This window comes from Pseudophryne corroboree, chromosome 4 (assembly GCF_028390025.1).
Source record: "Pseudophryne corroboree isolate aPseCor3 chromosome 4, aPseCor3.hap2, whole genome shotgun sequence".
NCBI lineage: Eukaryota > Metazoa > Chordata > Amphibia > Anura > Myobatrachidae > Pseudophryne > Pseudophryne corroboree.
The window spans coordinates 937,623,486-937,636,208 of record NC_086447.1 but is presented as its reverse complement, the minus strand read 5'-3'; the positions used below and the strand labels follow the sequence as shown (position 1 = coordinate 937,636,208).

The following is a 12,723-nucleotide window of genomic DNA, read 5'->3' as shown; positions in this document are numbered from 1 at the left end:
TGTACCAGTCGGTATATGTGTTTCCTCCTCTGCCTCTCATACCAAAGGTATTGAGGATTATACGGCAAAGAGGAGTAAGACTAGTGGCTCCGGATTGGCCAAGAAGGACTTGGTACCCGGAACTTCAAGAGATGGTCACGGACGATCCGTGGCCTCTACTTCTGAGAAGGGACCTGCTTCAGCAGGGTCCTTGTCTTTTTCAAGACTTACCGCGGCTGCGTTTGACGGCATGGCGTTTGAATGCCAGATCCTAAAAGGAAAAGGCATTCCAGAAGAAGTCATTCCTACCTTGATAAAGGCAAGGAAGGAAGTCACCGCGAAGCATTATCGCCGTATTTGGCGAAAATATGTTGCGTGGTGCGAGCAGCGGAGTGCTCCGATGGAGGAATTTCAACTGGGTCGTTTTCCTACATTTCCTGCAATCAGGATTGTCTATGGGTCTCAAATTGGGATCTATTAAGGTTCAAATTTCGGCCCTATCAATATTCTTCCAAAAAGAATTGGCCTCAGTCCCTGAGGTCCAGATTTTTATCAAAGGAGTACTGCATATACAGCCTCCTGTGGTGCCTAAGGTGGCACCGTGGGATCTAAATGTAGTTTTAGATTTCCTCAAATCCACTTGGTTTGAACCACTAAAGAATGTGGATTTGAAATATCTCACATGGAAAGTGACTATGTTACTGGCCCTGGCTTCGGCCGGGAGAGTATCTGAACTGGCGGCTTTGTCTTATAAAAGCCCTTATTTAATTTTCCATTCGACATAGGGCAGAGCTGCGGACGCGTCCGCATTTTCTCCCTAAGGTGGTATCAGCGTTTCACCTGAACCAGCCTATTGTAGTGCCTGCGGCTACAGACGACTTGAAGGACTCCAAGTTGTTGGACGTTGTCAGAGCCTTAAAAATATACATTTAAAGGACGGCTGGAGTCAGAAAATCTGACTCGCTGTTTATACTGTATGCACCCAACAAGTTGGGTGCACCTGCTTCTAAGCAGTCGATTGCTCGTTGGATTTGTAACAAAATTCAACTTGTACATTCTGTGGCAGGCCTGCCACAGCCTAAATCTGTTAAGGCCCATTCCGCAAGGAAGGTGGGCTCATCTTGGGCGGCTGCCCGAGGGGTCTCGGCATTACAACTCTGCCGAGCAGCTACGTGGTCAGGGGAGAACACGTTTGTAAATTTTTACAAATTTGATACCCTGGCAAAGGAGGACCTGGAGTTCTCTCATTCGGTGCTGCAGAGTCATCCGCACTCTCCCGCCCGTTTGGGAGCTTTGGTATAATCCCCATGGTCCTTTCAGGAACCCCAGCATCCACTTAGGACGATAGAGAAAATAAGAATTTACTTACCGATAATTCTATTTCTCGGAGTCCGTAGTGGATGCTGGGCGCCCATCCCAAGTGCGGATTATCTGCAATACTTGTACATAGTTATTGTTAACTAATTCGGGTTATTGTTTAGGAAGCCATCTTTCAGAGGCTCCTCTGTTTTCATACTGTTAACTGGGTTTAGATCACAAGTTGTACGGTGTGATTGGTGTGGCTGGTATGAGTCTTACCCGGGATTCAAAATCCTCCCTTATTGTGTACGCTCGTCCGGGCACAGTACCTAACTGGAGTCTGGAGGAGGGTCAGGGGGGGAGGAGCCAGTACACACCACCTGACCTGTAAAAGCTTTACTTTTGTGCCCTGTCTCCTGCGGAGCCGCTATTCCCCATGGTCCTTTCAGGAACCCCAGCATCCACTACGGACTCCGAGAAATAGAATTATCGGTAAGTAAATTCTTATTTTTTTATTTTCAGTGAGTCCTGCTGGCAACAGGCTCACTGCTACGAGGGACTTAGGGGAGAGAAGTAAACTCACCTGCGTGCAGGATGGATTTGCTTCTTAGGCTACTGGACACCATTAGCTCCAGAGGGAGTCGGAACACAGGTCTCACCCTGGGGTTCGTCCCGGAGCCGTGCCGCCGACCCCCCTTGCAGATGCCGAAGTTGAAGAGGTCCAGAGGTCCAGAAACAGGCGGCAGAAGACTTTCAGTCTTCATAAGGTAGCGCACAGCACTGCAGCTGTGCGCCATTGTTGTCAGCACACTTCATACCAGCGGTCACTGAGGGTGCAGGGCGCTGGGGGGGGCGCCCTGGGCAGCAATGTATTATACCTTTTTTATGGCTAAAATACATCACATATAGCCCTTGAGGCTATATGGATGTATTTAACCCCTGCCAGATCTCACAAACTCCGGGAGAAGAGCCCGCCGTTTTAGGGGGCGGGGCCTATTCTCCTCAGCACACGGCGCCATTTTCCTGCTCAGCTCTGCTGTGAGGAAGGCTCCCAGGCTCTCCCCTGCACTGCACTACAGAAACAGGGTTAAAACAGAGAGGGGGGGCACTTATTTGGCGATATGATTACATATGTGAAAATGCTATAAGGGAAAACACTTGTATAAGGGGTTGTCCCTGTATAATTATAGCGTTTTTGGTGTGTGCTGGCAAACTCTCCCTCTGTCTCCCCAAAGGGCTAGTGGGGTCCTGTCCTCTATCAGAGCATTCCCTGTGTGTGTGCTGTGTGTCGGTACGTGTGTGTCGACATGTAGGAGGACGATGTTGGTGAGGAGGCGGAGCAAATTGCCTGTATTGGTGATGTCACTCTCTAGGGAGTCGACACCGGAATGGATGGCTTATTTAGGAATTACGTGATAATGTCAACACGATGCAAGGTCGGTTGACGACATGAGACGGCCGGCAAACAAATTAGTACCTGTCCAGGCGTCTCAGACACCGTCAGGGGCTTGTAAAAACGCCCATTTACCTCAGTTGGTCGACACAGACACGGACACTGACTTCAGTGTCGACGGTGAAGAAACAAACGTATTTTCCTTTAGGGCCACACGTTACATGTTAAGGGCAATGAAGGAGGTGTTACATATTTCTGATACTACAAGTACCACAAATAAGGGTATTATGTAGGGTGGGAATAATCTACTTGTAGTTTTTCCTGAATCAGATAAATTAAAGTGTGTGATGATACGTGGGTTTCCTCCGATAGAAAATTATTGGAGGTATACCCTTTCCCGCCAGAAGTGAGGGCGAGTTGGGAAACACACCTTAGGGTGGATAAGGCGCTCACACGCTTATAAAAACAAGTGGCGTTACCGTCTCCAGATACGGCCGCCCTCAAAGAGCCAGCTGATAGGAAGCTGAAAAATATCCTAAAAAGTATATACACACATACTGGTGTTATACTACGACCAGCAATCGCCTCAGCCTGGATGTGCAGCGCTGGGGGGGCTTGGTCGGATTTCCTGACTGAAAATATTGATACCCTTGACAGGAACAATATTTTATTGACTATAGAGCATTTTAAGGATGCATTTCTATATATGCGAGATGCGCAGAGGGATATTTGCATTCTGGCATCAAGAGTAGATGTGATGTCCATATCTGCCAGACGATGTTTATAGACACGACAGTGGTCAGGTGATGCAGATTCCAGACGGCACATGGAAGTATTGCCGTATAAAGGGGCGGTCCATCGGACCTGGTGGCCATGGCAACAGCTGGAAAATCCACTTTTGTTACCCCAAGTCACATCTCAGCAGAAAAGGACACAGTCTTTTCAGTCTCATTCCTTTCGTACCCATAAAGGCAGGCGGGCAAAAGGCCAGTCATATCTGCCCAGGGTTAGAGGAAAGGGAAGAAGACTGCAGCAGGAAGCCCATTCCCAGGAACAGAAGTCCTCCACAGCTTCTGCCAAATCCGCAGCATGACGCTGGGGCCATACAAGCGGACTCAGGTGCGGTGGGGGGTCATCTCAAGAGTTTCAGCACGCAGTGGGCTCACTCGCAAGTGGACTCCTGGATCCTACACGTAGTATCCCAGGTGTACATTGGAAATTCGAGACGTCTTCCCCTCACAAGTTCCTGAAGTCTGCTTTACCAACGTCTCCCTCCGACAGGGAGGCAGTATTGGAAAAAAATTCACAGGCTGTATTCCCAGCAGGTGATAATCAAAGTACCCCTCCTACAACAAGGGAAGGGGTATTATTCCACACTATATTGTGGTACTGAAGCCAAACGGCTCGGTGAGATCTAAAAGATTTGAACAATTACATACAAGGGTTCAAATCAAGATGGAGTCACTCAGAGCAGTGATAGCGAACCAGGACGATATGGTGTCACTGGATATCAGGGACGCTTACCTACATGTCCAAATTTTGCCCTTCTCACCAAGGGTATCTCAGGTTCGTGGTACAGAACTGTCACTATCAGTTTCAGACGCTGCCGTTTGGATTGTCCACGGCACCCCGGGTCTTTACCATGGTAATGGCCGAAATGATGATTCTTCCTAAAAGAAATATGGACGCTTTCCTGATAAGGGCAAGGTCCAGAGAACAGTTGGCGGTCGGAGTAGCACTATCTCAAGTAGTTCTACGACAGCACGAGTGGATTCTAAATATTCCAAAATCGCAGCTTTTTCCGACGACACGTCTAATGTTCCTAGGAATGATTCTGGACACAGTCCAGAAAAGGATGTTTTCTCCCGGAGAAGAAGACCAGGGAGTTATCCGAGCTAGTCAGGAACCTCCTAAAACCAGGAAAAGTATCAGTGCATCATTGCACAAGGGTCCTGTGAAAAATGGTGGTTTCTTACAAAGCGATCCCATTCGGTAGATTTCACGCAAGAACCTTTCAGTGGAATCTGCTGGGAAAATGGTCCGGATCGCATCTTCAGATGCATCAGCGGACAACCCTGTCTCCAAGGACAAGGGTGTTTTCTTCTGCGGTGGCTGCAGAGTGCTCATCTATGAAAGGGCCGCAGATTCGACATTCAGGACTGGGTCCTGGTGACCACGGATGCCAGCCTGAGTGGCTGGGGAGCAGTCACACAAGGAAAAAATTTCCAGGGAGTGTGATCAAGTCTGGAGACTTCTCTCCACATAAATATACTGGAGCTAAGGGCAATTTACAAGGCTCTAAGCTTAGCAAGACCTCTGCTTCAAGGTCAGCCGGTATTGATCCAGTGGGACAACATCACGGCAGTCGCCCACGTAAACAGACAGGGCGGCACATGAAGCAGGAGGGAAATGGCAGAAACTGCAAGGATTCTTCGCTGGGCGAAAAATCATGTGATAACACTCTCAGCAGTGTTAATTCCGGGAGGGGAAAACTGGGAAGCAAACTTCCTCAGCAGGCATAACCTCCACCCGGGAGAGTGGGGACTTCAGCGGGAAGTCTTCCACATGATTGTAAACCGTTGGGAAAAACCAAAGGTGGACATGATGGCGTCCCGCCTGAACAAAAAACTAGACAAATATTGCGCCAGGTCAAGGGACCCTCAGGCAATAGCGGTGGACGCTCTGGTAACACTGTGGGTGTACCAGTCAGGATATGTGTTCCCTCCTATGCATCTCATACCAAAAGTACTGAGAATCATAAGAAGGAGATGAGTAAGAACGATACTCGTGGTTCCGGATGGGTCAAGAAGGACTTGGTACCCGGAACTTCAAGAGATGCTCACGGAAGAACCGTGGCCTCTACCTTTAAGAAAGGACCTGCTCCAGCAGGGGCCTTGTCTGTTCCAAGACTTACCGCGGCTGCGTTTGACGGCATGGCAGTTGAACGCCGGATCCTGAAAGGGCATTCCAGATGAAGTCATCCCTACCCTGGTCGAAGCCAGGAAGGATGTAACCGCAAAACATTTTCACCGCATTTGGCGAAAATATGTTGCGTGGTGTGAGGCCAAGAAGGTCCCTACAGAGGAATTCCAACTGGGTCGTTTCCTACATTTCCTGAAAACAGGACTGTCTATGGGCCTAAAATTAGGGTCCATTAAGGTTCAAATTTCGACCCTGTCAAATTTCTTCCAGAAAGAACTGGCTTCAGTGCCTGAAGTTCAGACGTTTGTAAAAGGGGTACTGCATATACAGCCTCCTTTTGTGCCCCCAGTGGCACCTTGGGATCTCAATGTTGTTTTGAGTTTCCTAAAGTCACATTGGTTTGATCCACTCACCACTGTGGAATTAAAATATTTCACATGGAAGGTGAAGATTCTATTAGCCCTGGCTTCAGCCAGGCGTGTGTCAGAATGGGCGGCTTTATCATATAAAAGCCCTTACTTAATTTTTCATTCTGACAGGGCAGAATTGAGGACTCGTCCTCAATTTCTCCTTAAGGTGTTTTCTGTTTTTCACATGAACCAACCTATTGTGGTACCTGCGGCTACTAGGGACTTGGAGGACTCCAAGTTACTTGACGTTGTCAGGGCCCTGAAAATATATGTTTCCAGGACGACTGGAGTCAGAAAATCTGACTCGCTGTTTAGCCTGTATACACCCAACAAGATGGGTGTTCCTGCTTCTAAGCAGACGATTGCTCGCTGGATTTGTAGTACAATTCAGCTTGCACATTCTGTGGCAGGCTTGCCACAGCCAAAATCAGTAAAAGCCCATTCCACAAGGAAGTGGGCTCATCTTGGGCGGCTGCCCGAGGGGTCTCGGCTTTACAACTTTGCCGAGCTGCTACTTGGTCAGGGGCACACCCTGACTGAGGAGGACCTGGAGTTCTCTCATTCGGTGCTGCAGAGTCATCCGCACTCTCCCGCCCGTTTGGGAGCTTTGGTATAATCCCCATGGTCCTGACGGAGTCCCCAGCATCCACTTAGGACGTTAGAATTATCGGTAAGTAAATTCTTATTTTCTCTATTTCTCGTAGTCCGTAGTGGATGCTGGGCGCCCATCCCAAGTGCGGATTGTCTGCAATACTTGTACATAGTTATTGTTACAAAAATCGGGTTATTCTTGTTGTGAGCCATCTTTTCAGAGGCTCCTTCGTTGTTATCATACTGTTAACTGGGTTCAGATCACAGGTTGTACGGTGTGATTGGTGTGGCTGGTATGAGTCTTACCCGGGATTCAATATCCTTCCTTATTATGCACGCTCGTCCGGGCACAGTATCCTAACTGAGGCTTGGAGGAGGGTCATAGGGGGAGGAGCCAGTGCACACCACCTGATCCTAAAGCTTTTATTATTGTGCCCTGTCTCCTGCGGAGCCGCTAAACTCCATGGTCCTGACGGAGTCCCCAGCATCCACTACGGACTACGAGAAATAGAATTATCGGTAAGTAAATTCTTATTTTCAGGGATCACTGCTGGCAACAGGCTCCCTGCATCGTGGGACTGAGGGGAGAGAAGCAGACCTACTTAAATGATAGACTCTGCTTCTTAGGCTACTGGACACCATTAGCTCCAGAGGGTCGGAACACAGGTGTCGTCCTCGCTGTTCGTCCTGGAGCCGCGCAGCCGTCCTCCTCACAGGGCCGGAAGATAGAAGCCGGGTGAGTATTAGAAGAATGAAGACTTCACAAGCGGCAGAAGACTTCAGATCTTCACTGAGGTACCGCGCAGCGGTCACGCTGCGCGCCCTTGCTCCCACGATCACACACACATACGGCACAGTAAGGGTGCAGGGCGCAGATGGGGCGCCCTGGGGCAGCAATAATTACCTCAAGGGACACTGGCACGGATAATAGATACTGCGGAGGCAGTATATTACAAAACCCCCGCCATTATAAAGAATTGAGCGGGACCGAAGCCCGCCGTCGAGGGGGCGGAGCTTGATCCTCCAGCACTAACCAGCGCCATTTTCTCCACAGCAAGCTGCAGAGAAGCTGCTCCCGGACTCTCCCTTGCTGAACACAAGTACACGGGGCAAAAACGAGGGGGTGGGGGTGGGGGGCACATTTATTTGGCGCAGAAAGTGTATAATATATCTATAAAAGCGCTGTACAGACTGGGACTTTGTTTCCAGTGTCCAGTGGCGCTGGGTGTGTGCTGGCATACTCTCTCTCTGTCTCTCCAAAGGGCCTTATTGGGGGGCTGTCCCCATATTTATATATCCCAGTGTGTGTGGGGGTGTCAGTACCTGTGTGTCGGCATGTCTGAAGCGGAAGGCTCATCTAGGGAGGAGGCAGAGCAGATGATTGTGGTGTCTTCGTCGGCACCGGATTGGTTGGATATGTGGAATTTTTTAAATGCACATGTGACTTTATTGCATAAAAGGTTGGACAAAGCAGAGTCCAGGGAAAAAGCAGGGAGTCAATCCATGGCTTTGACTGTGTCACAAGGGGTCTAATAAACGTCCCCTTTCCCAGATAGCAGACACTGATACCGACACGGATTCTGACTCCAGTGTCGACTATGATGATGCAAGGTTACACCCAAGGGTGGCCAAGAGTATTCATTATATGATTATTGCAATAAAGATGTTTTGCATATCACAGAGGACCCCTCTGTACCTGACACGAGGCTATGCATGTTTAAGGAAAAGAAACCTGAGGTAACGTTTCCCCCATCTCATGAGCAAAACGCTTTATTTGAAAAAGCTTGGGAAATTCCAGACAAGAAACTGCAGATTCCCAAGAGAATTATTATGGCGTATCCTTTCCCCTCACATGACAGGTTACGGTGGGAATCCTCGCCCACGGTGGACATGCCTTTGACGCGCTTGTCCAAAAAGGTGGCGCTACCGTCTCCAGACACGGCAGCCCTCAAGGATCCTGCTGATCGCAGACAGGAAACTACCTTAAAATCAATTTATACACATACGGGTGCCCTGCTCAGACCGGCAGTAGCGTCGGCATGGGTGGGTAGCGCAATTGCAGCGTGGGCAGATAACTTGTCATCCGACATTGACACCCTAGATAAAGATAGCATTTTGTTGACCTTGAGTCACATTAAAGACGCAGCGTTATATATGAGAGACGCTGCGAGACATTGGGCTGTTGGGTTCAAGAGCCAATGCCATGGCAGTTTCTGCTAGACTGTCCCTGTGGGACCCGCCAATGGATGGGTGATGCCGATTCAAAGAGACATATGGAAACTTTACCTTACAAGGCTGAGGTTTTATTTGGGGATGGCCTCGCGGACCTGGTTTCCACAGCTACCGCGGGTAAGTCTTCTTTTTTGCATTATGTTCCCCCACAGCAAAAGAAAACACCTCAATATCAGATGCAGTCCTTTCGGTCGCATAAGTTCAGAAAGGGTCGGGACTCTTCCTTCCTCGCCAGAGGTAGAGGGAAAAGAACGCCTGCTACGACTAGTTCCCAGGAACAAAAGTCCTCCCCGGCTTCTACAAAATCCACCGCATGACGCTGGGGCTCCGCTGAGGGAGTCCGCACCGGTGGGGGCACGTCTTCGGCTGTTCAGCCAGGTCTGGGTGCAGTCGGATTTGGATCCTTGGGCGATCGAAATTGTATCCCAAGGCTACAAACTGGAGTTCGAAGATGTGCCTCCTCTCTGATTTTTCAAATAGGCTTTGCCAGCTTCTCCCCCAGAGAGGGAAATAGTTTCAGCTGCCATACAAAAGCTGTGTTAACAGCAAGTGATTATCAAGGTTCCCCTAATGCAACAGGGGAAGGGGTATTATTCAACCCTATTTGTGGTCCTGAAGCCGGATGGCTCGGTCAGACCCATTCTGAATCTAAAATCCCTGAACCTGTATTTGAAAAGGTTCAAATTCAAGATGGAATCTCTCCGGGCAGTGATCTCCAGCCTGGAAGGGGGGATTTTATGGTGTCTCTAGACATATAGGGTGCATACCTTCATGTCCCCATTTATCCCCCTCATCAGGCATACCTGAGATTCGCTGTACAGGATTGTCATTACCAGTTTCAGACGTTGTCGTTTGGGCTTTCCACGGCCCCGAGGATTTTCACCAAGGTAATGGTGGAAATGATGGTGCTCCTGCGTAGGCAAGGAGTCACAATTATCCCATACTTGGACGATCTCCTGATAAAAGCGAGATCGAGAGATCAGTTACTGAAAAGCGTGTCCCCTCTCCCTGAGAGTGCTGCAGCAACACAGCTGGATTCTAAATCTACCAAAGTCGCAGTTGATTCCGAAGACTCGACTATCATTTTTGGGCATGATTCTGGACACGGAAAAGAAGAGGGTTTTTCTCCCAATGGAAAAAGCCCAGGAGCTCTAGAACATGGTCAGGGACCTGCTAAAACCAAAAAGGAATGTCAGTTCATCAATGCACTCGAGTATTAGGAAATGGTGGCGGCCTACGAGGCCATCCCCTTCGGCAGGTTCCATGCGAGGACGTTTCAGTGGGACCTTCTGGACAAGTGGTCGGGGTCCCATCTACAAATACAGCAGAAAATAAGCCTGTCCCCCAGGGCCAGGGTGTCTCTCCTGTGGTGGCTTCAGAGTACTCACCTTCTAGAGGGTCGCAGGTTTGGCATTCAAGACTGGGTTCTAGTGACCACGGACGCGAGCCTCCGAGGGTGGGGAGTAGTCACACAAGGAAGAAATTTTCAGGGACTATGGTCAAGCCAGTAGGCTTGTCTACACATCAACGTGCTGGAATTAAGGGCCATATACAACGGCCTACGACAAGCGGAGAATCTTCTTCGCAACCTACCCGTTCTGATTCAGTCAGACAATGTCACAGCCGTGGCGCATGTAAACCGCCAAGGCGGGACGAGGAGCAGAGTGGCAATGGCGGAAGCCACCAGGATTCTTCGCTGGGCGGAAAATCACGTAAGCGCTCTGTCAGCAGTCTTCATTCCAGGAGTGGACAACTGGGAAGCAGACTTCCTCAGCAGACACGATCTCCATCCTGGGTAGTGGGGACTTCATCACGAAGTTTTTGCAGAGATAACAAGTCGTTGGGGACTTCCTCAATTAGATATGATGGCGTCACGCCTCAACAAGAAGCTTCGGACGTATTGTTCCAGGTCGAGAGACCCTCAGGCAATAGCGGTGGACGCCCTGGTGACACCATGGGTGTTTCAGTCGGTCTATGTGTTCCCTCCACTTCCGCTCATCTCAAAAATATTGAGAATCATAAGACGAAAAAGAGTGCAGACAATACTTATTGTTCTAGATTGGCCTCGAAGAGCCTGGTATTCAGATCTTCAGGAAATGCTCACAGAAGATCCGTGGCCTCTTACTCCCAGGGAGGACCTGTTGCAACAGGGGACCTGCGTGTTCCAAGACTTACCGCGGTTACGTTTGACGGCATCACGGTTGAACACCAAATCCTAGCTAGAAAAGGTGTTCCGGGGGAAGTCATCCCTACTCTGATTAAGGCTACGAAGGAGGTGACGGCGAAACATTATCACCGTATCTGGAGGAAGTATTTATCTTGGTGTGAAGCCAAGAATGCTCCCACGGAAGATTTCCACCTGGGCCGTTTTCTCCACTTTCTACAGACAGGAGTGGATATGGGCCTAAAGTTAGGCTCCATTAAGGTACAGATTTCGGCCCTATCTATATACTTTCAGAAGGAATTGGCTTCTCTCCCAGAAGTCCAGACTTTTGTAAAGGGAGTGTTGCACATCCAGCCTCCTTTTGTGCCCCCGGTGGCACCGTGGGACCTTAACGTGGTGTTACAGTTCCTTAAATCTCACTGGTTTGAACCTCTTCAAACGGTTGAATTAAAATTTCTCACGTGGAAGGTGGTCATGTTGTTGGCCTTGGCATCTGCAAGGCGGGTGTCCGAATTGGCGGCTTTGTCTCACAAGAGCCCCTATCTGATTTTCCATGTGGACCGTGCAGAGTTGAGAACTCGTCCTCAATTTCTGCCTAAGGTGGTTTCATCGTTTCATATGAACCAACCTATTGTGGTGCCGGTTGCTACGGGGGACTTGGAGGATTCCAAGTCCCTTGATGTAGTCAGGGCCTTAAAAATTTATGTAGCCAGGACGGCTCGAGTTCGGAAAACAGAGGCACTGTTTGTCCTGTATGCGGCCAACAAGGTTGGCGCTCCTGCTTCTAAGCAGACTATTGCTCGCTGGATCTGTAACACGATTCAGCAGGCTCATTCTACGGCTGGATTGCCGTTACCAAATTCGGTAAAGGCCCATTCCAAGAGGAAGGTGGGCTCTTCTTGGGCGGCTGCCCGAGGCGTTTCGGCGTTACAGCTTTGCCGAGCAGCTACTTGGTCGGGTTCAAACACTTTTGCAAAATTCTACAAGTTTGATACCCTGGCTGATGAGGACCTAGCGTTTGCTCAATCAGTGCTGCAGAGTCATCCGCACTCTCCCGCCCGGTCTGGAGCTTTCGTATAATCCCCATGGTCCTTACGGAGTCCCCAGCATCCTCTAGGATGTAAGAGAAAATAAGATTTTAAACCTACCGGTAAATCTTTTTCTCGTAGTCCGTAGTGGATGCTGGGCGCCCGTCCCAGTGCGGACTATTTCTGCAAGACTTGTATATAGTTGTTGCATACATAAGGGTTATGTTACAGTTGAGATCAGTCTCTGGCCGATGCTGTTTGTTTCATACTGTTAACTGGTTTAGTATATTCCATGTTGTACGGTGTGTATGGTGTGGGCTGGTATGTATCTCGCCCTTAGATTAACAAAAATCCTTTCCTCGTACTGTCCGTATCCTCTGGGCACAGTTCTTTAACTGAGGTCTGGAGGAGGGGCATAGAGGGTGGAGCCAGTTCACACCCATCTAAAGTCTTAGAGTGCCCATGTCTCCTGCGGAGCCCGTCTATACCCCATGGTCCTTACGGAGTCCCCAGCATCCTCTACGGACTAGGAGAAAAAGATTTACCGGTAGGTTTAAAATCTTATTATTTATTTACGGTTATGCTAAGTTTTGTCTCCCTGTACTGTCCTTTGTGCGACGCTGCGAAACACTTGTGGCGCCTTATAAATAAAATATAATAATACCACCCGTGGGAATAAACCCTATCCATGTAATGTGTGTCTTA

General features: G+C 49.2%; 1 protein-coding gene across 4 annotated transcripts in view; it reads left to right on the top strand.

Annotated features, from left to right (window-relative positions):
• Nucleotides 1-12,723, top strand: part of GPATCH2 (G-patch domain containing 2) — a 291,695-nt gene that overhangs the window by 36,093 nt on the left and 242,879 nt on the right. The window lies entirely within an intron of this gene.